The sequence below is a fragment of the Anabrus simplex genome, chromosome 4, assembly GCF_040414725.1.
Source record: "Anabrus simplex isolate iqAnaSimp1 chromosome 4, ASM4041472v1, whole genome shotgun sequence".
NCBI lineage: Eukaryota > Metazoa > Arthropoda > Insecta > Orthoptera > Tettigoniidae > Anabrus > Anabrus simplex.
The window spans coordinates 437076532-437103596 of record NC_090268.1 but is presented as its reverse complement, the minus strand read 5'-3'; positions in this window follow the sequence as shown (position 1 = coordinate 437103596).

The window sequence follows — 27065 nt, the reverse complement described above, 5'->3', positions numbered from 1 at the left end:
TAAAAACGGAAAAAATAACCTTGTTACAGTTTTAAAATTAACTTTGATTTGGTAGTTAGACCCATTCACCCAGGCACCTTCTTTCACCTCTGCTGATCCACCAACCACGGTAATAATAATAATAATAATAATAATAATAATAATAATAATAATAATAATAATAATAATAATAATAATAATAATAACCTCAACTGTGATCCACCATAATCGCAGAATACTGAAAATTACTGGATGACAATACGCAACAACCCCTCCTCAAACTAACCAAATGATTAGGAAAACCTCAATGGGCCAAAGCTCTTACTCTTCCCCTTCAGGAAAAGGAGGAATCTGTTGCCAGTAATCACCGTGGCACCTGCCTTCCTCTCGTTACTTATAAAATCTTTTCCAAAGTCTTACTAATTGCAGCCGTAGAACAACTTTATCCTCATATAGATGAATACTAAGCCAGGTTCCGAAAATCCAGATATTGCGCACAACTGATCCAGAATTTAAGAAAGACTCGCTTACCTGAAACTCAGAGCTAGATTTCAGAACCCTTTCGAATTCAAACAGTAGTTCGCCAAGGAGATGGACTATCACCACCACTTTTCAACTGTGTTCACGAGAGGGTAATCTTCTCCAACCTGAAGGAATTCCTAATGGAGTTCAAATAGGACGAACTCGTAATGGTATCAATATTGATTGCCTTGTTTTGCATATCACCTCGCTCTCCGTATTCCCTCCCCTGAACTAGAATCTCAACACATCAATTACCTGCATTAAGAATGAGCAGTTAAGATTGGTCTCAGAATCTCCTACGCCAAAACCCACTTAATTACTAACATTATACATGATCCACCACATCTCATCACTACCCAAGGTAGAATCATGGAAGTGAAAAAATTCAAATAAATTGATGAATGCGTTGAATCTGACAATTCTGAGGAATTCGCCGTCTTAACACGTGTCAACAAGTTTAAAACAGCCTTCTGACTCATTCAAAATATATAACAAAAGGTCTATCTCCCGAAATGCAAAATTTAGTCATTATTAAACTGTAGTTAGAACTGAAGCATTTTGTGCAGCTGAAAGTTTAACACTTCGAACCCATAGCTTGCTTGAAAAACTGGCAATTAAGGGAAGGAGTATTATCCGAAAAATTATTGGTCCCGGCCTCAAATATGGTGTTTACAGACTTCGGAGCAACTTAGAAATATACACCAACTCCAAAAAGATATCAAACGTAATCCAAAAAATAAGGATAATATTGTACGCTCAGCTCTTCAGATTGTCAGCTGAAAGAATCTGTAAATATGTGTTAACCTACTTCAGAATTCTCAAAACGATTCCTCCCTGGTACGTAATCACAGAAACAGATATTCAACTCCGAGCACGGCTCAAACACAAACTTAGACAAGTCCCAACTCGAATGAATCATATCCTTTCTGATGCACAGAAGAGAGTACACTCCGGAAGGATGAAAACCTGGTGGGTCCGGAAGAAGACAATTAGTTGAGATCTGTCGGTCCTTAATGGTCTTAACTATGAAGAAGAAGAATTGGATGTCCATCAACAAAATTAAGGTATTCCGAGATCAAACAAAGAATAAAGATCACACGAATAGGGAAAGGCCCTGCAAAACCTGGTCACAGGAACGTAAAGAAGTCCATTCCGGCAGAATGAAGAAGTATTGCGCTGATCGAAAGAAGAGGAATCAGAAATGAATGATAATTAATGTCAAAAGCTTCTATTCACCTGCTTCTGAGCTAGTTATCGTCCATGTTTCACTTCCGTACAATGCCACGCTCCAGACGAAAGTCTTCAGAAATATCTTTCTAATTCCTAAATCAATGTTTGAAGTGAGCAAATTTCTTTCCTTAAGAAAGCTCTTAATTGCTTGTGCTAGTCTGCACGTTATGCCCTCCTTACTTCTGTCATCGTTAGTTATTTTACTACCCAAGTAACAATATTTATCTACTTCCTTTAGGATTTCATTTCCTAATCTAACATTACCTGCATCACCTACCTTCGTTCGACTGCACTCCATTACTTTTGTTTTGGACTTATTTATTTTCATCTTGTACTCCTTAGCAAAGATTTCGTCCATGCCATTCTGCAACTTCTCGAGATCTTCTGCAGTCTCAGATAAAATAACAATATCCTCGGCAAATCTCAAGGTTTTGATTTCCTCTTTTTGGATTGTGATTCCCTTTCCAAATTCCTCTTTCATTTCAATTTAAAAGAGGAATGGAAAGAGCAATGGATTCGTATAGCTCCGGAGTGGCCAAGCCTCTTTAATCCAAACCCCGCCCCAGCTGGTTTCAGCTTGCCAAGAAGAACGTGGGCATCACTAAACAGGTTCCGCACAAATTGTGGAAGATCTGCATTCTCCCTTCACCAGTGGGGCTTCAGGGACTCTCCAGCGTGTGATTGTGGTGCTTTAGTCCAGACCATGCATCATATAATGGACGAATGCCCTCTGCGTGCTTATGGTGGAGACCGAAAAGACTTTGCTGATGTTTCAGTATCCCTAGTGCAGTGGATAAACAATATAGATATTCATGTGTAATTGTTCCCTACTTACCTTGTATTCTTTGCAGGTTTTTCTTTTGTATAATATTGTATATACTTGTCCATTCTGTAAATTCCATACGCTTAATAATAATAATAATAATAATAATAATAATAATAATAATAATAATAATAATAATAACTGCCTGTTCTATGTAAACAATGAAGAGGAGGGGGACAAACTGCAACCTTGCCTCACTCCTTTCTGGATTTCTGCTCGATTCTTATCCCTGCAAACTGATTCTACGCAGTTTTATACAGATGTGCTCGATAGTAAAGCGTAACAACCAAACATTACTCAACGTTTGGGATTATGAAGCGGAATTCATCCGTGCCACCGCGACGGTAAAAATTTCGTGAAGAGGCAGATCACTGGACTATGTGATCCTTGAACTGTTAGCGCCAGTTCACGAACATATTGATTGTTGTACATGAGTGTACTGTACCGTATCACCAGATGACTGTCCAATTAGCATTTTTATATAACCAGAATATTCAGATATAGCGCTATGCAGAGACCGAACTCCGTGCTTTAGGACGAGGCGACCCCATAGCGCAAGTTCCAGCCCTTGCGATTACGTGTGGAGAGCCCCAAATGGAAAGGAAACTTTATTTCAAACTTACCTGTGAAGACCCCGTATATAGCGTTATCCAGCCAGGGAGAGTGTGAGAGAAAGGAGATCGCGAGAGGGGGACAGAGAGGTTAGAATTTGTCACGTGGAGCGAATAGTGCCAACTACAGTACACGTAGCCAAATATGAGCAGTTCAGGTCTGGCACCAAGCTATTGCTATACAGTGCCAGTTATATCATTTGTTGTACTCTACAATATATTAATTTAATTTATGGAGAGCTACTTGCACCATTGCGGTGACAAGCAACCAACTTATGTTTACGGAACAATGCTCTTCCTTGGTGCAAACAGAGAGTGGCCTGGCCACCTTTACGTCGCAACAGCGCAGGTTGTACTGATCTGATAACGCTGAAGCCTACTACAGACGTAAACAACGGTGCCATCTAGCGGCTAGTGAGTATATACTGCCATAGATCCAAGCCAAAGACAATTAGAGCAAAATTGCAGGTACTTCTTGACTAGCCCTCGTAGTTACAACAATCATTTTCAGTCCCTAGTCTGTTGAGACGACACCAAAGGTACCTTGGTAGGTCAAAACCTTTTGGTTCTTAGCTAACTAGAGTGATGCGTCAAGTCGGCCGCGGATATGTATATTATGCTGCCACTAATCTCCGCTAGATTGTATTGCTGTTGCAAAATAAAATAAGCATCGATTTACTCCCTCCCTCGTCACTTCCAAAAACCATCAAAACTTTGCCTTCTAAGTTAAATCTATCCAAATATAGAACAGCAGAAAACAGGTAATCGAGGCAGGCGCGCACACGCTTATATAAAATGCTGCTTTCTAAAACCATTACACCCGCATACTCACATTAAATTATTACATACAATCACTGCGAACAATAACGATAGAGTCCCGTTACAGCACCAAAGCAACACTGGGCGTGGTCAGTACCTGAATGAGTGATCACCCAGGACTATCACATACCGAAGTGTACTGTGTCAGCCAACGTACTTGCGTGGCCGTTGTGCTGGTCACATACACATATACTGATTACAAATTTATAAATATAATTTTCCACAGATAAATCAACCCCCCCTACACACACACACAACATTTAATTACTTCCCCTCTTCACAATTTTTAAAGTCATGACCTACTACAATTACTACAGACCAAGTGAGGATGTCAATTAAGTGCACCGGTATCGGTATATTTCACACCACCTATCCCTTCGGAGACAGGTGACACATACGGACAACCAGGGTACACAAGAGCGAGTAAGTGAATAGTAAATATTTCAAGGATATATGTTTTCAGCTCTGTACAAACTTGAACCCACCGACTTCAAACGAGAAACCCAGTTTCATGCTCCGCAACTGTCAGAACAAAGAAGCGGGATAACTCACACAATACTTTCACATTAGTGAACAAACCTGAAATAGTGCTATCAGTTACCTGTGTATTCCAATACCAGTACATAATTTATCGGCGTGGCTATCCGGTAGATTTAGCGGCCCTCACCGCAGGAAAGAGTTAACTTTATCTCTTCTGCCGGAGCATCCAGCTATAAATATGGAACAGTGGTGGCGAACAGACAAAGGATTTATGGAGCATGAATGTGTGGTCTTGATTCTTAATATTCAGAACAAAGCACGAATAAATCTTTTGCATGGAGCAGAGCGAATGGCACAGATTAATCTGAATTTATAATCTTTATACGTTATGCAATGACGTTATTCATCGCACTCCGACCTCCTTTCCTATCTTCTTCATCGATGAACGACGTACTTCTATTTTGTTGTGTGGAAAATCTACGAAACGTCTGATGTTTTGGACGAGAAAATTAATATCCGGGAGACAGATTGAGTGGCTGCGGGGTTTGCTCAAGTAGCTGTCCCTTCTTCTTCTTAAGACGTCTTCTCCAAACGGAGGTGGACGATCCACACGGCCAGCTCTGATCTTGACGTTGCAGCCATGCCATGTGGATTTATTGGATTATCTCTCAGGATATTTAATGCAGTGATTTCCCGTTGCCTTCTGCATCCTAATGCCGTTGACCAAACTGGTTCCTCCGCCTTTGGGAACAATTTCTTGTCCTCAGGACAATAGAGTGCCCTTACCCATACCCGCTCATCCACTCTCAAAGAGACTGTTGGCACTTGCTATAGGGGTTCTCCTTATACCGGGATATAATCCGTCCCTTCATTCGTTAGCCGCCTGTATATAAAATATTATTTTTATATGCAGTCGTTGCCCCTTCTCTACCGCAGGAAGGTGAATGTCAGGATATCACCGTCATTGAAACAAGAACCAAATCACATTTCCTTATTTCTCTGATTCTTTAGAGAGGCAAGTTGCATTCAGGGAATTGTATTCCGTGGTTTCCCATTCACACACCAGACTGAACCTTAATTAAGGCCCCTGCCACTTCCTTCGCACTCTGCCCTTTTCCTGTCACATCGTCACCATGAGACCTACCTGTGCATGTGTGTTTGTCTGAGTTCTAATAACTTGATAACTACTGGATATATTTCTACCAAACTTCATAATTAGAATCCACCTCTTCTTGGGTAAGTTTTGCGGCCAATATTACTTATAAATCCCTGAACTGACTGGGGGTTTATACGAGACCGAAACAGTGATTTTTACTCCCAAACAATATACACAACCAAACTTAATAGAACTCTACCTGCCTTAATGGAAATCAGTTTCTAAAACTTCTTTTCCATGTGCATCATTTCGATAGGAGGATTAATAAGGGAGATATAATTAAGGGGCATTTTTCAATCAAAGTTCGAACGGACTTCTAACGATCTTCTGCTAGCCTCTTCATGCTGCTGTATGAATCCCATGTTAATTCACCAACGGGGTTCCTGTTATATGAAATCCTTGGTCGTCCCATGGCTCTCTTTCTCAGTACTTTACCTTCAATGATGGTTTGAAAAAGAAAGAGTAGTGAACTAAGTATCTCTAGGCCTAGGGTAGAGAAAGTGAAATCTGTCTGCAAACGAATAAGGGTAGAAAATCTCCAGGACGAGGAAATTATACAGAAGTACATGGATATGATTAGTGAGAAGTTTCGAACAGTAGACAGTAAGCAGATTCAGGATATAGAAAGTGAATGGATGGCATACAGTGATGCTGTAGTAGAAACAGCAAGGGAATGCCTAGGAACAACTGTGTGTAAAGACGGGAAAAGGCGAACATCTTGGTGGAATGATGAAGTGAGAGCAGCTTGTAAACGTAAAAAGAAGTCTTATCAGAAATGGCTCCAAACAAGGGCTGATGCAGACAGGGAATTGTATATAGATGAAAGAAACAGAACGAAACAAATAGTTGTTGAATCCAAAAAGAAGTCATGGGAACATTTTGGTAATAACCTGGAAAGGCTAGGTCAAGCAGCAGGGAAACCTTTCTGGACAGTAATAAAGAATCTTAGGAAGGGAGGGAAAAAGGAAATGAACAGTGTTTTGAGTAATTCAGGTGAACTCATAACAGATCCCAGGGAATCACTGGAGAGGTGGAGGGAATATTTTGAACATCTTCGCAATGTAAAAGGAAATCATCCTGGTGGTTTGCAAACAGCCAAGCTCATGGGGAGGAGGAAAATGATGTTGGTGAAATTACGCTTGAGGAAGTGGAAAGGATGGTAAATAAACTCCATTGTCATAAGGCAGCAGGAATATATGAAATTAGACCTGAAATGGTGAAGTATAGTGGGAAGGCAGGGATGAAATGGCTTCATAGAGTGGTAAAATTAGCATGGAGTGTTGGTAAGGTACCTTCAGATTGGACAAAAGCAGTAATTGCACCTATCTATAATCAAGAGAACGGGAAGGATTGCAACAATTATCGAGGTATCTCATTGATTAGTATACCAGGCAAATTATTCACTGGCATCTTGGAAAGGAGGGTGCGATCAATCGTTGAGAGGAAGTTGGATGAAAATCAGTGTGGTTTCAGACCACAGAGAGGCTGTCAGGATCAGATTTTCAGTATGCGCCAGGTAAATGGAAAATACTACGAGAGGAATAGGCAGTTGTGTTTATGTTTCGTAGATCTAGATAAAGCATACGACAGGGTACCGAGGGAAAAGATGTTCACTCTACTGGGGGACTATGGAATTAAAGGTAGATTATTAAAATCAACCAGAGGCATTCATGTTGACAATTGGGCTTCAGTGAGAATTGATGGTAGAATGAGTTCTTGGTTCAGGGTACTTACAGGGGTTAGACACGGCTGTAATCTTTCACCTTTGCTGTTCATAGTTTACATGGATCATCTGCTGAAAGGTATAAAATGGCAGGGAGGGATTCAGTTAGGTGGAAATGTAGTAAGCAGTTTGGCCTATGCTGACGACTTGGTCTTAATGGCAGACTGTGCCGAAAGCCTGCAGTCTAATATCTTGGAACCTGAAAATAGGTGCAATGAGTATGGTATGAAAATTAGCCTCTCGAAGACTAAATTGAGTCAGTAGGTAAGAAATTCAACAGAAGTGAATGTCAGATTGGTGATACAAAGCTAGAACAGGTCGATAATTTGAAGTATTTAGGTTGTGTGTTCTCCCAGGATGGTAATATAGTAAGTCAGATTGAATCAAGGTGTCGTAAAGCTAATGCAGTGAGCTCGCAGTTGCGATCAGCAGTATTCTGTAAGAAGGAAGTCAGCTCCCAGACGAAACTATCTTTACATCGGTCTGCTTTCAGATCAACTTTGCTTTACGGGAGCGAAAGCTGGGTGGACTCAGTATATCTCATTCATAAGTTAGAAGTAACAGACATGAAAGTAGCAAGAATAATTGCTGGTACAAACAGGTGGGAACAATGGCAGGAGGGTACTCGGATTGAGGAGATAAAGGCTAATTTAGGAATGAACTTGATGGATGAAGCTGTGCGCATAAACCGGCTTTGGTGGTGGGGTCATGTGAGGCGAATGGAGGAGGATAGTTTACCTAGGAGAATAATGGACTCTGCTATTGAGGGTGAGAGAAGTAGAGGTAGACCAAGACGACGATGGTTAGACTCGGTTTCTAACGATTTAAAGATAAGAGGTATAGAACTAAATGAGGCCACAACACTAGTTGCAAATCGAGGATTGTGGCGACGTTTAGTGAATTCTCAGAGGCCTGCAGACTGAACGCTGAAAGGCATAACAGTGTATAATGATAATGTATGTATGTTCATTATCGTATTTAACAAACACCGGTGCTCTTTTACGTTCACTGAAACAAGGTCATTCGTTCTTTTATTCATCCAACTTGTTTCTGTAATTCTCCTCCAAAACTACATTCTCTCTGATGGAACGTGTGTTGAAGGCTAATATTGTGTTAGTTATGGGTATGATTTATGTGAAATTTAACCTTGATCACCGCCTGCGTAATGAACGGCCTTGATAGAGGTTATGTGACCAAGTTCTTTCCTGTAGAAATTAGTTGACCGTGGAAAGATCAATGTCATACTTAATTTGCTCTTTTAATGTCCGAGTGAATTGTTGATTGGAATTCACCCACAGTATCCTCTGCATGACGTAGAAGGCAACTAAAAAGGAAAGCCGAATGACTCCCGGGATAAGGAGTTCTCCACCACCGGGCCAACGGCCTCTTAGGAGAGCGGATGAGCAGGTGTCCTTGGAATGGGAAACCGTCCCTAAAGGCGGAAGAATCTAAAGGTCAACGTTATGAGGATGTAGAAAGCGACGGAAAACTACTAGATTAAAGATCTTCTTTTTTTTGGCTCGTTGCTTTACGTCACACCGACACAGATAGGTCTTATGGCCATTAAAGATCTAAGGATGTCCTTTGTGTAGTAGCCATGCTGAGAAACTTGATTTAAATATAAATGAAGACATATGTTTGTACATTTTACAATATATTTGAGTGTGACTTGACAGAGTCTGATGACGTTTCCAACTAACGAAACCTGGCATTATATTGTAATTAAGTTCTTACCATACCTTTTACCTTTCAGGTATTTTATCATCAATGTGTTTATTAAAAATTAGTTTCGGAACACGAAATAACCTAATAGTTATAAGTTGACTGAGTGCAGGCTGAGGGGCTCAGACGGTTGAGGCGCTGGCCTTTTGACCCCAACTTGGCAGGTTCGATCCTGGCTCAGTCCGGTGGTTCATGAAGGTGCTCAAATACGTCAGCCTCGGGTCGGTAGATTTACTGGCACGTGAAAGAACACCAGTGGGACTAAATTTTGGCACTTGGCGTCTCCAAAAACCGTAAAAGTATTTGGTGGGACGTAAAGCCAATCACATTATCAACTGAGTGAGTCGAAACTTAAAAGAGATGGCTTCAGACATTACAGGTTATATGCTCTGCGCTCTAGAGAGCCAAACAAAGCCAGCATATGTCCCATATAGTGAATAATTTATTCTAGACAGTTTACTTCTCAAAACAAAATCTCTCAGTGGTTGTAGGCAGTGCTAAAGACGCGACTTACATTTCCCTTCTGAAGATTATTTAAGGAATGACTGTTAGAATTTGAGTCTCCATATGGAGCAAACTAAAGGGTCATTAATGCAATTGCAGAAACATTTGAAAATGAACAGGAAGAACATCAACATTTATGTGTAGAGATTTTCGATGAAGTAACATCGAGAGAATAAATTCGATCTAATACTTCCTCACACCAATTGGACGGATTTATGGAGTTAGGTAGCGATGGGTCGAATCAGTTCATTCGTATGAACTACTTCACCCATTCACAATCTTTACTGTCAATTGTTCTTTCATTAAGTAATGGAGCCTGACGAAGCAGCTCACTATGTCATTCAGCATCGACTTCGTTAACAGTGTCTCACTTGCTGCTATAAAGATAAATATCGCCTAGACAACATCTCCGTCCGTGGACTCATGATGGGAGCTCGAGGTACAACCACTACATTTCTTGTAAAGCTATGGGATTCTCTCAGGTTCAATCGGAAACGACATCGCTATCGCCGCAATACGAAGGTCAATAAAAATACTCCGCAAACTTCCATATAACACTTGAAGATCCACACATCATGTCACATTCAAAACTTATTCTATAGCCTTAAAAATGAAGATTATTTCATCTGGAACACTAGCAAACTCACTAGTAACTTAGACGGCAAAATACTGTGTATTCTACATACTTTTTCCTTGTGGCCACTCCTCATGGGGGAAGTTGTATTAAACAATTAATCCATTATAATGGTCCGCCTTATCAATACTCACATATGTAACAATTAATTATTATTCACACATTTATTTTAGGTACTGTTTCGGAAATTTACCAATACCTTCACCAGGGGCAGTGGAACAACATCAAGTGATAGATAAACAACACATTTTTAACAGTTTATAGCTTCCGAATAGAGATGAAGAAATATGGCACAATTTTAAAATATGACAATTGTTTTAATGACAAGCATAATCCTTTAACGATTATCCGTGTAATATTTTAATAAAATTATTATGCATTTTAAGTGTAATATACAGTGGAAAAGTTTATTGATATGTTATGTTGATATTGTATAATTGGCTGATGAAGAGGTGGGAAAATGGCGAAACGTATACCTGAAATAAATATGTGAATAATTTTTTAACGGTTACACATGTGAGTATTGATAAGGCGGAGCATTATAATATATACCATTGTAATGCCAAAGAGGTAGTAATTGCCGAAGAGAGATAGGAACACTTCCTCATGTTTGGGAATCACGCGCTCATGGAGAGATGCTGCGGAACGTCAAGCATGACAGGATTCGGTCCTTTGTAGCAAATACCGTCAGAAAGAAAAGTTATAGGATCACTGAAGAGGTATTAGGACTCGCTGATAGCGGTAGCAATAGGAGAATTAACATCATAGCGTACAAGAAATCAGAGGGTGTGGTATACACAACCTCCACAGACCAGCAAGAAGAAACTTATGTATAAACCGATCATAATTTATTACAAAGATAAATTAGGATTGAAAGTCATTAAAATGATAGGATTAACGGCTGGAACTCGAGGGGCTATTCCTCGGTTTATTGTGAATTTTTGGAAGCAGTTTATTTTAGAGTTTCTAGAACTACAAACTATGTCTTTGTTACCTTTACGAGGTTCAATTTCATTGCTGATAAATAATTGCTACATGTTATAACTTCTTTAGTTTAAAGACATTACGAAAATAAGGTAATGAACAAAATTGTTGTAATTCAAAATTATAATTTATTTCTTTGGTTATGCTTAGTCCATTGTGGCAACCTTGTACTGTCTTGTAAGTAAAATAAAATTACTCAATAAAGCTTCATAATTCTTATAATATTACCAACAGATGGCAGAGCTACGTACTGTATTTATGGACATCCAATGCCTTACCTACTTACAGCATGCAGATGATGGTTGATAGGGACAAAGAAAAATAAACGGAGAATTCTGTCTCATGTGCCTCTTATGAATATAGCTGACAGGTGGGATCGATGAATGACGCGGATAGTGAGAGGAAGAAGAGAGCGGGTGAGCGAGCGACAGACGAATCAAATGAGTTGTTGTGAATGTTATCAAGTTTGAGTACTGTGTAGTGTTTGAACTACTGGTTCATTGAAATTGAGGGGATAGTTCACACTTTGTAGGAGTGAATTGTTCATTTTGAACGACTCATTCACGAGCTACCCATCACTAGACTTACGTGATTGAACTCAAGAGGAAAGGAACAATATCTTGCCAGACATGCTTTGATATTCATCTTTGTTACCCTACTCCTTAACTGGATCCATCCACTTGCAGTATATCGCCGCAAAAATGCAATGCCTGGTGATACATTGGCCACAATCCAAATACAAATTATTATACAATTAGTGCAAGCTGGAGCAAGTGTGGCAGGATTCACAAGTGACGGAAATTGATCCAGTCTATTACAGCATAGACCACCCCGATCGAATGAAAAATTCTTGGGTAACCGGAAAAATAAAGTGTGAAATGTAGAATCGAGAATGCAGTTAACCAGAGAGGAAACAGTCGGCCTCTTCACAAATATTGAAATGTATGGAACTATTTAGTTTAGTTTCCGGGTTGAACCTTGTTGTAGTTGTCTGTATATCACGTACAGTTTGCCGACGTTTCGAATACATTGCAGTAATCTTTGTCAAGGCGACGACTGTATGTTTATTTGGTCTGTATGTCTTACCCCATTACATAACAGCGCGGGCAAGCCCCCACTACCTGGAAGTGACACATACCTTCCAGAATGCTCACGAGACAGCCAGGGCTTACGTCAGCCATAAATGCTAGGATATAAAAGGCCAAGCTCAGGGCCACTCTAGTAGTGTAATCTGCTGCCTGGAGACTGATTACCTCGGATCGAGTAGGGGTTTTTCAGTCGCCTTGACAAAGAATACTCCAATGTATTCGAAACGTCGGCAAACTGTGCGTCAGGCACAGACTACAACAATGCGATTCAACCCGGAAATTAAACAAAATAATTCTTCACACCGTGGAAGCTTCACCTCTAAGATATGTATGGAACTGTTTCCATGATAAAGTAGGTTGCTGAACTAAAATCAAAAAGCAAGAAATAGATTTTAAATACTACGGACAGGTTTATGCCATGGACACGCCCCCTCAAATTCACAGGCCTTAAAGCTTGTTCAAAATTGACTTCCGCACAAATAAACCCTGCATCTTTCCATGTAATGAACGCGAGACTGGCTTTCTAATTATTTTCAGCAATGCGACCGCGAATGCCATTAAGTTCTTCCGGAAAACTAACCCCGAAATTTTTAGTGGCAGCGGGAACACGAAATTATTCACGAGAGTCGTGAATTATCTAGTAGATGCGCTTAACTCCACAAAAACAACAAACTCTAACAAAGATGCATCTCCGCCCAAAACATTTATAGACTTTTATGAAGCCAGACTCAGAAAATAACCTACTTCCTTCTAATAGGACAATTAAATCTTTCAGGATTCATTTACAAGTTGCATTAGGTCCTTAAATACGTGTTGACAAGGAAATTCAGTCAAGAACCCTGAAACGACATTTAGGCCTTTTGGAAAATATAACTTGTAACAATCATTCTTTGTCCGACTCGTTGGCTGAATGGTCAGCGTACTGGCCTTCGGTTCAGAGAGTCCCGGGTTCGATTCCCGGCCGGGTCGGGGATTTTAACCTTCATTGGTTAATTCCAATGGCCCGGGGGCTGGGTGTGTTGTCCCCAACATTCCTGCAACTCACACACCACACATAACACTATCCTCCACCACAATAACACGCGGTGTCCTACACATGGCAGATGCCACCCACCCCCATCGGAGGGTCCGCCTTACAAGGCTGCACTCGGCTAGAAATAGCCACACGAAATTAAAAAAGATAACTGTAAATTTTCTGTATTTGCTATTTTACATTGCGTGTCGATATCTACATCTCCGTTCTGGAGTAAGTCCACAAAACTGTCCAGTTTTAGTGAGGAAGTAATAAACCTAATTTATGCCCTCAATATAGTTTCATCGAAAATCCAACACCTGAAAGTCATTTGTTAATCAAAAGTGATTATGTGCAAATAGGAATGATTAGCGAAACAAATCATTTAAATCGGCTGCGGAGGACAAAATAAGAGATCAAGTGGTGATAGTGGACTGGGAGAATGATCTTCCCCTTTCGAATGAAGACATCATTAGGAAACAATGCTTGGCTTACCATCTAGTATGGTTCTTTTTCAAGAAGGTATACAAAGCAATCAGCTGTGTGAGGTGAAAGGTCCTTATACACAACAGCTGCAACTTTCACCAACAAAAATAAAAGACTAGATTTTAATTAATACGGGCAGGTTTTTGTCGTGGAAAGAACGAACGCCCTTCCTTCCGCAAGTGTCCACAACATTCTTTTACAGGTGGAAATAGTCGTTGAAAACAAACTGTCTTCCCTCTCAAATTTGTTAGGTGTTTGGACAGCAGTGATGAGATTGTTTTAGTGCCGTCTAACTCAGGATGCTATGTGGAACATAAAATGGACCTGCTGGAAAATTCGTATTTCATTTCACCAAGTGCCGCTTTTCCTTTCGCAAGAAGGAAATTAGCAACGAAAAACCATCTTCGAAGTCTGAAAAATCGTTCCGTAACCTTTCAACATTTCGGACAACTCAGATCTTTAATTTACAGCCATAAGTTTAGTTATAATAATGATGTTATAGTAACGATATTCCCGGTCTAGAAATCCAAGAATGACGGCTGAGAGAATTCGTTGCGCTGACCACACGACACCTCATAATCTGCAGTTCTTCAGGCTGAGAAGTAGTCGCTTGGTGAGCCATGGCCCTTTGGGATATTGCGCCACGGGGTTTGGTTTATATTATATGATATGATATGATATTATATTATATTATATTATATTATATTATATTATATTATATTATATTATATTATATTATATTATATTATATTATATTATATTATATTATATTATATTATATTATATTATATTATATTATATTATATTATATTATATTATATTACGTCGTTGCGCCTCGAAATACACTTATGTGAGAATGTTGAGGGGAGAGATACTGATCCGCAGCACATGTGTCAGTTGGAACGAAAATTCGTTCAAAATAGTTCATACAAGAGATCCTCCGTGGCTCAGGTGGCAGCGCAGCGGCCTCTCACCGGGCGGCTCCGTGGTTCAAATCGCGGTCACTCCATGTGAGATTTGTGCTGGACAAAGTGGAGACGGGGCAGACTCTTCTCCGGCGCCGGTTTTCCCTGTCATCTTCCATTCCAGAAACACTCTCCAATATCATTTCATTGCATCTGTCATTCATTAATCATTTCCCCAGAGGAGTATGACAGACTTCAACAGCCGGCACAATACCTAACCTCGCCGCTATATGGGGGCTTCATTCATTCGATTCCTCACCCTGTCGAATGACTGGAAACAGACCGAGGATTTTCATTTCCGAAACTCATGACGTGACCTGGTGTTTCATAATGTATTCCAGGGACGTTAGGATTTTGTACACACAGTGTAGAAAACATTATATTTGGCACATTTTGTCTAATACAGCCTTGTAGAAGCTGGAAATTTGACTGCTGCTTCTGCTCTTTTCTTTTTTCCTATTTTCATTTACATCGCACCGACACAGATAGGTCTTATGGCGGCGAAGGAAGAGGATAGGCCTACGAATGGGAAGGAGGTGGCCGTGGCCTTCACTAACGTACAGCCCCACCATTTGCCTGGTGTGAAAATGGGAAACCACGGAAAACCATCTTCAGGGCTGCCGACAGTTGGGTTCGAACCGCCTATGTCCCGGATGCAAGTTCACAGCTGCGCGCCCCTAACCGCACGGCCAACTCGTCCGGTGCTGCTTCTGTTAATACGGTCCGCACGTTACGCCAACCGACTCTAGAACCTCCTACTGGCTTGACCATACCAACTCCATAAGTCACGACACTTCTTCTTGTATACGCCATGGCTGTACTGCTTTCGCTTTCCGTGTGAAAGCGTCACCTCAAATTTTTGTGCTTATGTCTGTGAAATAAATAAATAAATAAATAAATAAATAAATAAATAAATAAATAAATAAATAAATAAATAAATAAATAAATAAATAAATAAATAAATAAATAAATAAGTGACCAATGATCTAAATTTAGGGCTGTCTCCCCAGGTGGCACACTCCCTGTCAGTTATTTACCTACCATCTCCTTTAATGTTTTCAAAGAACATGGAAGTTTATGGAACATTTTTCTTGATAATTTTTCCTATCCCCATCTCCTCGTTCTTGCCCCAATGTGTCCTCTTGAATTCCAACTTTATTTTCATATCATGATTGTTCCTCTACTTATGCCATTCCACGCCACCTCTCCACTGACAGATTGAAACATAGCCGAGCTTCCCTTCTCCTAAATCTCAAGTCTTCCCAGCCCAAACAAATCGTGCTTTGGATCTTTTCCAGTTCTCACATCAAGTAGTCCTGGTGTGGGTCCCATACTCTAATTGCGGTATTACGAGAGGCTTTTATGCTCTCTCCTTTACATCGTTCTTACACCCCCTAAATACTCTCATAACCACGTGAAGAGATCTGTGAGCTTTCTTAACTACCTCGCTAATATGATTACCCCAGTGAAGATCATTCCTTATATTAACACCCAGGTACTTACAGTGTTCCCGCACCGCATTAACACAACAGTTAGAAATGTGAGGACTTTCCCTCTTGGTCAAACTTTCAACTTGACTTTTCATCTCCTTTACATTGATATCATTGTCTTCTGTCCGTCTCACTACATTGTTTAAGTCCTCCTGCATTCGCTCACAATCCTGCAGCTCATTTACTACTCTATACAGTTTAACATCATCCGCAAATATCCTTATCTGTGATTCCAATTCTTTACTAATACCATTTATACATATAAGAAATCATATAGGTCCAATAATACTGCCCTACGTGGTCCCTACCAGAAGAATATCGTGCAGAATTTCGTCATTTCCTCATGAACTGGAAATGTAGCACTCCATGGGAAATTGCAGTGAAGGAGGATCTGATTAGTGTATCTAAGACACTGGTCCATGATGGAAGTAAGTTTAAGACCTGGACATACGGGATAAAGGATCATCTAGTATAAATGAGAAGATGAACTTCAGTAAAATGGACTCGAGTTTGACGAACAGCGTTCATCACCACGGAGAGGGAATGATGGAATTCTTACAAGAATCAACCCTAGTCTTACGTGGCCGAAACGAAATTAATATTATTATTATTATTATTATTATTATTATTATTATTATTATTATTATTATTAATAATAATAATAATGTTGATGGTATGACCCACGTTATCGTGTGCAGGCATCTTAACTTGACCCCGCCTGGCTGCCTGCTCTTCAGTTTCGACTTTCAGTTTTACCGTAGGTTTAATAGATGTCACAGTAAGCCGAATACCTCTTGGGCGTCTATAGATGAGTTTTAATTACTTTTGTCGGCTGAACACCAAATGTGACACCAGAAATCTTTTACATGCCAATGTTGTACAACATGGAGTATCGAATGGACATTTTACGCCCTTCAAAAATCCGACAACCTTTGCTGAATTCGAATCACTGTCTTGCAATCCGGAGGCCGAAACCCTACCACTGAATCAAAGAGGCAGCTATAATAATAATAATAATAATAATAATAATAATAATAATAATAATAATAATAATAATAATAAGAATAAGAATAATAATAATAATAATAATAATAATAATGTATTAGAATGTCAAGAGATACACACGATTACGACTCGCAGACGGGCAGTTTGATATCACAGAGAACTTTATTTTCATCCATTAACGCAATATGATGTGGAAGCAAAAAGAACTGTGTGGTACAGGCCCCATATGCCATGCAAATATTGCGTGGATATATGTAAAATTAATTCGAAAAGAAAAGTAATGGAGTGCAGTCGAACGAAGTCAGATGATGCAGGAAATAATAATATTAGGAGACGAAATCTCAAAAGAAGTAGATGATGTTATTACTTGGCTAGTAAAATAACTGACAATGCTAGAAGTAATGAGGACATAACATGCAGAGTAGTATAAGCAAAGAAGGCCTTTCTTAGGAAAATAAATTGGTTCGCTTCAAACATTGTTGGATGAACTAGTTATATATGAAGATCTTCTTCTGAAGCAAGGCATTGTATGGGAGTGAAACATGGACGATAACTAGCTCAGAAAGAAAGCGAATAGAAGCTTTCGATATGTGTTACAGACCTTGCACATCGAATCACGAATGAAGAGGTACTGAACTGAATTGGTGAGAGAAGATTGATTTGGCGAAATTTCACGACAGGAAGATGTAGAATGATAGGACACTTGTTAAGACACCCAGGACTTGTTCATTTGGTTTTCGATGGAAGCGTGCCGAAGAACGGTACGCGTATACCAAGGTATGAATATGAAAATTTAGCATAGGATAGTGTGGCACGTAGTGCTGCATCAAACGGTCTATGATCTGATTGCTCAAACAACCACCACAACAATGTTATAAGAAGATCCAATCAACCTCGAAACTGATGATGTGACTGACAGATGACAAAAGAAACACAACTAATATTTTAATCAAAAAGGGCCACTACGTTTAACATCCTCATAATCATCATAATCATCATAATCGTTATCATCATCAAGAGCTTGTTTCCACACCTGTAGTTGTACAGATACGTCGAGCTCAACTCATTCCATTCTCCCTCGACAAAATTTAATTCACTCACGACCTACTGAGATTTGCATGCTGTGTATACCCACTGACTCTCGGCTAACCCTGTCCCCTGGCGGGTTGCATCATTAATGCTCTGCTATTTTCTGCCCCGGGATGGCAGAGGCCATAAGGGTGTGATATATATTGCCAGCAGAGCACTCTCCTGCTAGGATTCTCCCTCAGTCCCGTCGCACAATACAGGTGAGAATATAACATAATCTTGTTCTCCGGGTGGCCGACTGTATTGTGCAGGGGCCCATGGGCTTCCTTTTCTGTTCATGGCTTTGACATCCGATTTTATTTTATATTATATTTTTATTTGTGTTTCTTCACTGTTTACATTTTCATACAGAAACAATTTTTCCGTACTCTGAAGCCCATGTTAGTGAGAGGGTATCACAACTTCTGTGGGTCAGTATTTCTCCCCTCAACATTCTCACACAACGACGTAATATAATATAATATAATATAATATAATATAATATAATATAATATAATATAATATAATATAATATAATATAATATAATATAATATAATATAATATAATATAATATGAGAGAGAGATTTATTAAAGAAATAAATCATCCATCCTGCAATGAGGGTGACAATTTGGATCCGGAACACAGTCAGAATTTCAATGGAGTTTAAAAATATCAAAAATGGAAATTTTATTCTTAATGCTGTTATCTTCTTTTTTCCATGGTTGGTGGGGGAGGAATGTTAGCCACGTTCTCAGGTGCAGATGGAAATTAATGATTTTCAGAGAGTCCCTCAGTACCTGTATTACTACTTTTTCTAAGTCGCAGAATGAAACTTTGTAGGGAGGTCGATGTCTGACGAGGGAGGGTGCCTCTTGCCCCGAATAGGAGGCATCTGACAATCCACCGATCGATAGGTATTTTATACTTAGATGACAGGTAAGGCAAGCTTGCTTTTCTAGGTCCACATCCCGAGCATAAATTAGGTCTCCTTCAAAGCGAATGGTGGGATCTAAGCCCATTGCATTAAAGCCCTTTCTGTTGATGGCTGTGATGTCAGTGTCATCGGTAGAGATGCAATGCACCTCCCATCTACGTTATCTCAAGCCTTGAGCAATCGACGTTTTTACACGCATTAGCTCAGTGATCCGGAAGAATCCTTGCACATGTCCAAGGGTTTTCTATCTCGTTGCGGCCATTTTGACGGCAACGGATTTTGTTGAATGACTTCTTTATACTCTCCGCCAACATTAAATGTAAAAATGTAAATTTTGTTTAATGTTACGAAGCACGCACGATGAGAAAATATGTGATTATGTGGAAGAACGAACCAGGGAGTGAAAGGATGTAAAGGAGAAATATCTATAAACCGTACTTTGTTTCTTGACATGTAAATAGTGTAGGTGTTTTCTTTAGTTTAGTTGATTACTTCAACTATGTGAAGGGACCTTTCATAGACACTGTAAAGATTTTTTGTGCTACATAATAAATTGCTGAAACGTTGGCAAGTTTAGTGGTATTTATTACCCATAACTACCCAAGTATCACAATAAGGACGTACTAAACCGGGTGCAGTCTGAGAGACCTCCGTCAGAACTTACCTTCAATATTCAAAATATCCGTCTTTCATTTTTTATTTCCCTATGCTATTGTCGAGGAGGACCTGTTACAAACTTATAGTACATTGAAAAACAGACATATTGTAAGAAGAGACCAGCAATATTCTTAAATATAATATCAAGAATGAAAGGAACTTTTACTTGCATATGTTCACTCCTATGCACACAATCAATATTTACAATATTGTACAGATGACTTTCAAGCATATTTGGAAAGCGAATACATTAATAAAACACACTGCAAAAGACTGAAATACACAATGCTTTCACGAAAATTGCAAGCACTTGACATGCACATATTTTCAGACTGCTTGTCCTGTGAGTCCTGGACGTTTCATCGCGATGTTGTTTCCTCGTTCTGGAGTGGCCAATGCAGTGATTTTACCACAAAACGCTTTTCTGCTGATGTCACCAGTATCATCTGATGACTTACACGATTCCTCATCACTGTTATTTTCGGAATTTTCTTCTCCTACACATCCGTCTCTTCTCCAGATACCTACTTCGCTCCAGAAACATCGTCTATCCACTGTCCGCTTCGTTGGCTGAAAGGTCAGCGTGTTGGCCTTCGGTTCAGAGGGTCCCGGGTTCGATTCCAGACCGTGTCGGGGATTTTAACCTTAATTCATTAATTCCAATGGCTCGGGGCTGGGTGTGTATGGCGTACTCAACATGAGACATCATCCTAGTAGGGTCCTCATCTTCACAGAGGTGCAGGTCGCCTAATAGACCGTCTACTAGAAAAAGACCCACACCAAGCCACTCCGGGGGCCATACCGCCATTATTATTATTATTATTATTATTATTATTATTATTATTATTATTATTATTATTATTATCTATCCACTCTTTTATTATTTCATCAAAATTAGTGTCACCAGACGTAACATTTTCCGACATCCCCGGAATCTACCGTATTACACTTACACCTCGGTCCGGTCTGTGAGATGTACAAAGCGCTGTAACAAGTTATATCTTACGAACAACTTGATGATTACCGAGCTGAGCGACTACAAGGCCAGACGAGTCCGCACTAACTACGGAAGGGGAGTTATCGAAATATTGGTGATAAGCGCGGTCTAGAAGTCCGGACCCGGTAGTTAAGGGATAAATAGTAGAGGATTTCAGCTCTACGGTAGTTCACGATCCTTGGAATGCTTTATTTGGCGCTCAAGAAGACCCCAGTCTTGTTCATTTGGGCTACATTCTGTATTTCAAGCGATTTCTCTGTCCACCATTTGTTCTGATGCGTCAGAGTTCTCCTTTGTGCTTTCACTTTTGCTTCTTGGTACTGAAGTTCCTTTTTTGATGTGGGATCTCTTCACAAAGCGTTGTTTAAATCTTGAATTTATCTACCATTTTCGTCAAACAGATACAGTATCATTAAACACACAGTGAGTAAATCCACCTCCTTACCTTAACTTATAAAGGTCTGTGTAAGTGATGGAGACTTGTGGGGTAGGGAAATTAGTCCTTAAGGACTGTGGTTGCGTTAAATTATATCTTCGTAGTCTTTGCACTTCCGACAATGTAATCATTATCCTCTACCCAATACAAGTAACTGTCGTCCTTTATTCAATTATAAGTTTGGGTGAAGTACACAGGACCTTAATTGCTTTTTCAGTTGTTCAATTAAAGTTGGCGTGAGTGGCTAAACGTCCTCATTGCTCCAAGTTACTTGTTCGCTAGCTCAAGAAGGTTTATAACTGAAGCGCACTCCCTTCAACTTAGGAAGATACAGAACTCACGTCTCTTTGATGGTGGTTGTACGAGTTTTGTGAACTCTGGATTCTACAATTTCACTCCAGAAGAACAAGGAGGTCCGCCTCTGTGGCGTAGTGGTTAGTGTGATTAACTGCCACCCCCGGAGGCCCGGGTTCGATTCCCGGCTCTGCCACGAAATTTTAAAAGTGGTATGAGCGCTGGAACGGGGTCCACTCAGTCTCAGGAGCTCAAATGAGTAGAGGTGGGTTCGATTCCCATCTCAGCCATCCCTGAAGTGGTTTTCCGTGGTTTCCAACTTCTCCTCCAGGCAAATTCCGGGATGGCACCTCACTTGAGGCCACGGCCGCTTCCTTCCCTCTTCCTTGTCTATCCCTTCCAATATTCCCATCCACCCGCAAGGCCCCTGTTCAGCATAGCAGGTGAGGCCGCCTGCGCGAGGTACTGGTCGTTCTCCCCAGTGTATCCCCCGACCCAATGTCTCACGCTCCAGGACACTGCCCTTGAGGCGGTAGAGGTGGGATCCCTCGCTGAGTCCGAGGGAAAAACTAACCCTGTAGGGTAAACAGATTAAGAAGAAAAAGAAGAAGAATAAGGTGCCAAAAATATTGTCACCTTAGCCTTTTTTACCGGCTGCCCTAAAGAAACTACTTACCTATTTGAATTATTTACCCGTTCAGTCCAGAAAATTTTTTACCAACATTTTGCAATAAATATAGCTGTATCTCTTATTCGCCAGATATAGCACACTACGCAATATTGTGACAAACGAGCAGAGATATTTTTAAATAATGTCTCATATACACATAAATGATATGAGTAAAGAATTGGAATCAGAAATAAGGCGTTTTGTGGATGATGCTATACTGTATAGAGTAATAAAAAGTTTACAATATTGTAAGCAGCTGAAAGGAAATCTCGACAAAGTTGTGAGACGGACAGCAGGCAATGTTCTGTTGATAACCGGGGTTCAAAATCAGGTTGTGAGTTTCATAAATATGAAAAGTCCTCTCAGTTTAAATTGTTGTGATGATAAGGTGAATGCTCCTTATGGGGATCACTATAAGTACCTGGATGTTGGTATAAAGAAATATCTTCATCGGGTTAATCACAAAAACGGGATTGTGAATAAAGGGTAGAAATTTCTGCACATGCGTATGAAGATATTTAGGGCTTGTAGCAACGATGTAAAGGAGAGGGCATGTAAGTCTCAGGTAAGATCCCAACTTGAGTATAGTTCCAGTGTATGAGACCCTCACAAGGATTACAGTACTTCATTCGAGAATTTGAAAAAATCCAAAGTAAACCAGCTCGATTTGTTCTGGGTAACTTCTGACAAAATAGTAGCATTACGAAACTGTTGCAAAGTTTGCGCTTGGGAGAAAAGAGATGAGCTGCTCGACTGAGTGGTATTCTGATATGTCAGTGGAGTGATATTATTAGACGAATAATTTTGAGTGATGTTTTATAAGTAGAAAAGATCATAATATGAAGATAATGTTGAAATTAAAGAGGACAAATTTGGGCAAAGATTCCTTTATAGGAAGAGGAGTTTGAATCGGAATAATTTACCAAGGGAAATATTCAATACATTTCTAAATCCTTTGCAGTTATTTAAGAAAAGACTAAGTAAACATCATATCGGGAATCTGTTACTTGGGTGACTGTCCTAAATGGAGATAAGTGGTGATTGACTGATTGATGATTTCTGAATGAGTGCTAGCATTAATAAGAAGAAAAACAGTAATAATAATGTTATTGGTTTTACGTCCCACTAACTATTTTTACGGTGTTCGGAGACGCCGAGGTGCCGGAATTTCGTAGCGCAGGAATTCCTTCTACCGACACAAGGCAGACGTGTTTGTGCAACTTCAGATACCACCGGTCTGAGCCAGGATTTAACCTGCCAAGTTGGGCTCAGAAGGCCAGCGCCTCAACCGTCTGAGCTACTAAGCCCGGCATATATACACCGTAATATTTGGTAGCTTACACGGCATGCATGGGTAAGGAAAAACCACAGCAGACTGGAGTGACGATTCCACTATGCGGAGTTACACCAACTACACGGAGCGCTGAGCTGGGCTGCTGAGAAGCTCCTGTGGACTTGCGTACAAAGACAAACTCGAAGTAAATAAAGAAATAATACAAGGGGAAGGAGAAAGAACCTTAGGGAAAGTGCCATAAGTGCCCAACAATTTGTGTAGCCGACTAACATGGATAGAAATATTGATCTCAACAACTTAGTTTCTAATTCCAGATTAGACAATTTCTTAAGATGTAGACGTTCACGGCCACTAAATGAAATTTTCTAACCGAGTATATAAAAACTGAATATTTGTTTGTTCTTCTCGAGTGGACTCAAAAACCTCTGTACCAATTTTGCTGAAAATTGCACAATTTGTTCTTCTTCCTCCTGAGAGGATTTACGAAGTGGTTTGAACGAAATCCGATAACTATTTTTAAGATGAGTAATTTTATACATATAATAGCGAATGTACCCGTGCTTCGCTACGGTATTCTACAATGTATTCGAATATCGAAGTAAATAGTGTACATGCAGTAAATGAGATTGTTTTAAAATTGCATGTCCCTCAGCGTTATCCGAGAAAGAGCATGGGGAGGTCCCCGTACGTTGTTTCCAATGTAGAGTGTTTATTACGGATTTGTGATATAACGGCAGGCTCACTTGCCTACTGCCATTCACAATCGAGTTGGGAAGTTTACATTATAATTGCAGGCCCCATTGCCTACTACGCGGACAGAATCGATTTGGGGAGTTTTCGTTTTCCTACTTCCAGACAGATTACAGTTATCATTATAATGTCAGGCCCATTTTCCTACTTCCAGCCAGCTTACTGCCAGTCACACCAAGTTGGTGAGTTTCCATCAAAATAGCAGGCCACTATGCCTAATGCCAGTCACATTTTAGATGAGGACATTTCTTTATAATGGCGGGCACCCTTGCCTACTGCCAAACACAATCGGGTAGGGGAGTTTTAAACAAAACTGCATGCTCACTTGCCTTCTGCAAGTCAAATCGAGAAGGGAACTATTCATTACAATTGTAGGCCATCCTTACTAATGACAGTTACACAGGAGTTGGAGAAGGAACCCTTTCATACTGCCAGTCAAAGTCGGTGTGGGGAGTACTGATTCCAATAGCAGACCCACCCTTTCTCGATCGCTACAAATCGACATCAGTGAATATATATAGATCGACATACGAAAGTATATGCGTGTTTACAATATTGAAGACCTTCATTTACAGATTAACTGCTACTAAACGTACGTCATATCGACAAAGGATTATACCATAAGACACGCCGGATTTAGTGGCCTAAATGGCTGGTCCTATGATATGTCATCTATTCTTGGGACAGTTTGAGTTAGAAACGTGGAACAGGGTAAAGGTTTTGTAAGATTATCTCACATTACATTACCTTTCGGGTAATTATGTGACAGCTACATACATAGCATTTGGCTCACATATGGCTACTGGGTGGGCCAATTTTCGTGAAGAGTTTGATGATTCTGTATTTCATATAAGTAAATGAAAGTATGAATTATGCATGTGAAAATTCCACATTGACTTAACATCGATTAATAGAGAAAAATCAAACGTAAAAGGGATACAGATACGGCAAAAAATCATAAGACCAAGGTTGTAGATCATTCCAAATTGAACGGAGATTGTGCAATCCGTTATGTGATAGGAATTTCCGAAGGTCTGCACCATCATTAAAATTGCCTGCATATTTCGATATTCTTCGGGGATAAAAAGTGAAAAATTTAATGATCTAGGGTGTTTTCTGTTCGTTACAGGCTAAAACGTATAATTTTGTCAAATTTCACTGGCAGATTATGCCGCAATCTGGAATTTGGGCGAGGCGGGTAAAAATTAGGACTTTCAGGAAACTAAACCAAAAATTATGCAGATGGTCATTATTACCCCTTAAACGGAAAGCTGTACGAAAATTTCGCCAAAATAGTCAGTGTAGAGGCACACAGTCGTTACGATTTGATTCATATAGATAAGGAATCTGCTCCATATAAAACACCTTTTGGGCTACGTCCGCTGGACTTAACCTGCAAAAGTGACCATTTATGATATCTCCCTGATTGACCCTCCTGACGAAAAAATGCACATGAAAAAAAGGTTTAGAGGTGGAATTCCATCACGTTTGGCCGATTTCCAGTCAGGTTGGTCTTGTTCTGTATATATTGTGGAAGAGTAAAAATCACCATTTCGGTTCCCTATAAACCGCCAGTCCATTCCGGAACATGAAATGTTATTTACGTTTAAAACCTACCTTTGGACAGGTGCATGCTAAATATAAATTTTGGTTCGAATGTCTTCAGTAGTTTTCAAGTTGTAAGGAATACGCTTTACACGCACCCGCTCGTGAGTTAAGTCGGATGGGACTTGTACAGAAAAACGGTCCGTTAATGATATCTCCCTTATTAATCCTCGTATCGAATTGATGCACATGAGAAAAAAGGTTTAGAAATTAATTTCTACCAATGCAGGTAGATTTAAATTAATGTTGGTTGTGTATATTTTGTGGAAGTGCAAAATCACTGTTTCGGTTTCGTATAAACCCCCAGTCAGTTCAGGGATTTAGAAACAATATTTGCCCTAAAACCTATTAAGGACAGGTGTATTCTAAATATGAGTATTGGTGGAAATACATCCAGTAGTTTGTAGCACTCGCGTACATACGGCGTAAATAAGGAAGAAAATAATACAGTTAAGAAAGTTGAAAGTAATAGAAAATGGATTATAACTGAGGACAGCCGGATAACGACAAATATGTAAATGCCAAGTTAATGTATTGGAAAATCAAATGCCCCTCAATAAATTATGCTAGTGTGAGTTATGGATATAATAAAACGGTAACAGAGGAGAATTTTAGGTCCAGTGATTCTTAGGTAAACAAATAATAAGAAGATGACTAATAGTGTTATTACTTAATCTATTCGAGGGTGGTTATAACATCCAACGATATTCCGCCAATATCCCGCAGATAGGCCGATTGACGCCTCTCTTGCCTTCTACCCAAGGGACAACCACAAATTTAAAAGCATGATGGGGAAAATGGTAATACGTTACTTCCCTGCTGGCATGCAGTCAGAGACGTTGCCATGGTAACCTGTAGGTTCGTTGTCGGTCTGTCGGTCACTCAATGCAGAGCATGATACCAGCGGAAAATTGTAAATTTCTCCGTCATGTGAAGAGTAAGGTAAATTATGAACATAATAAAAGTTGTTTATAATGAAGAGACGTTTCACGTACGGTAAACTAAGTTTACAGAAAATCAATGGTATAAGAGAAAATGGAGGAAAACCATTCTGGTTTTCCGATAAACCCCCCGTCTGTTCAAAGATTTTAAAATGATATGCATATCGAAACCTTCCCCGTTATG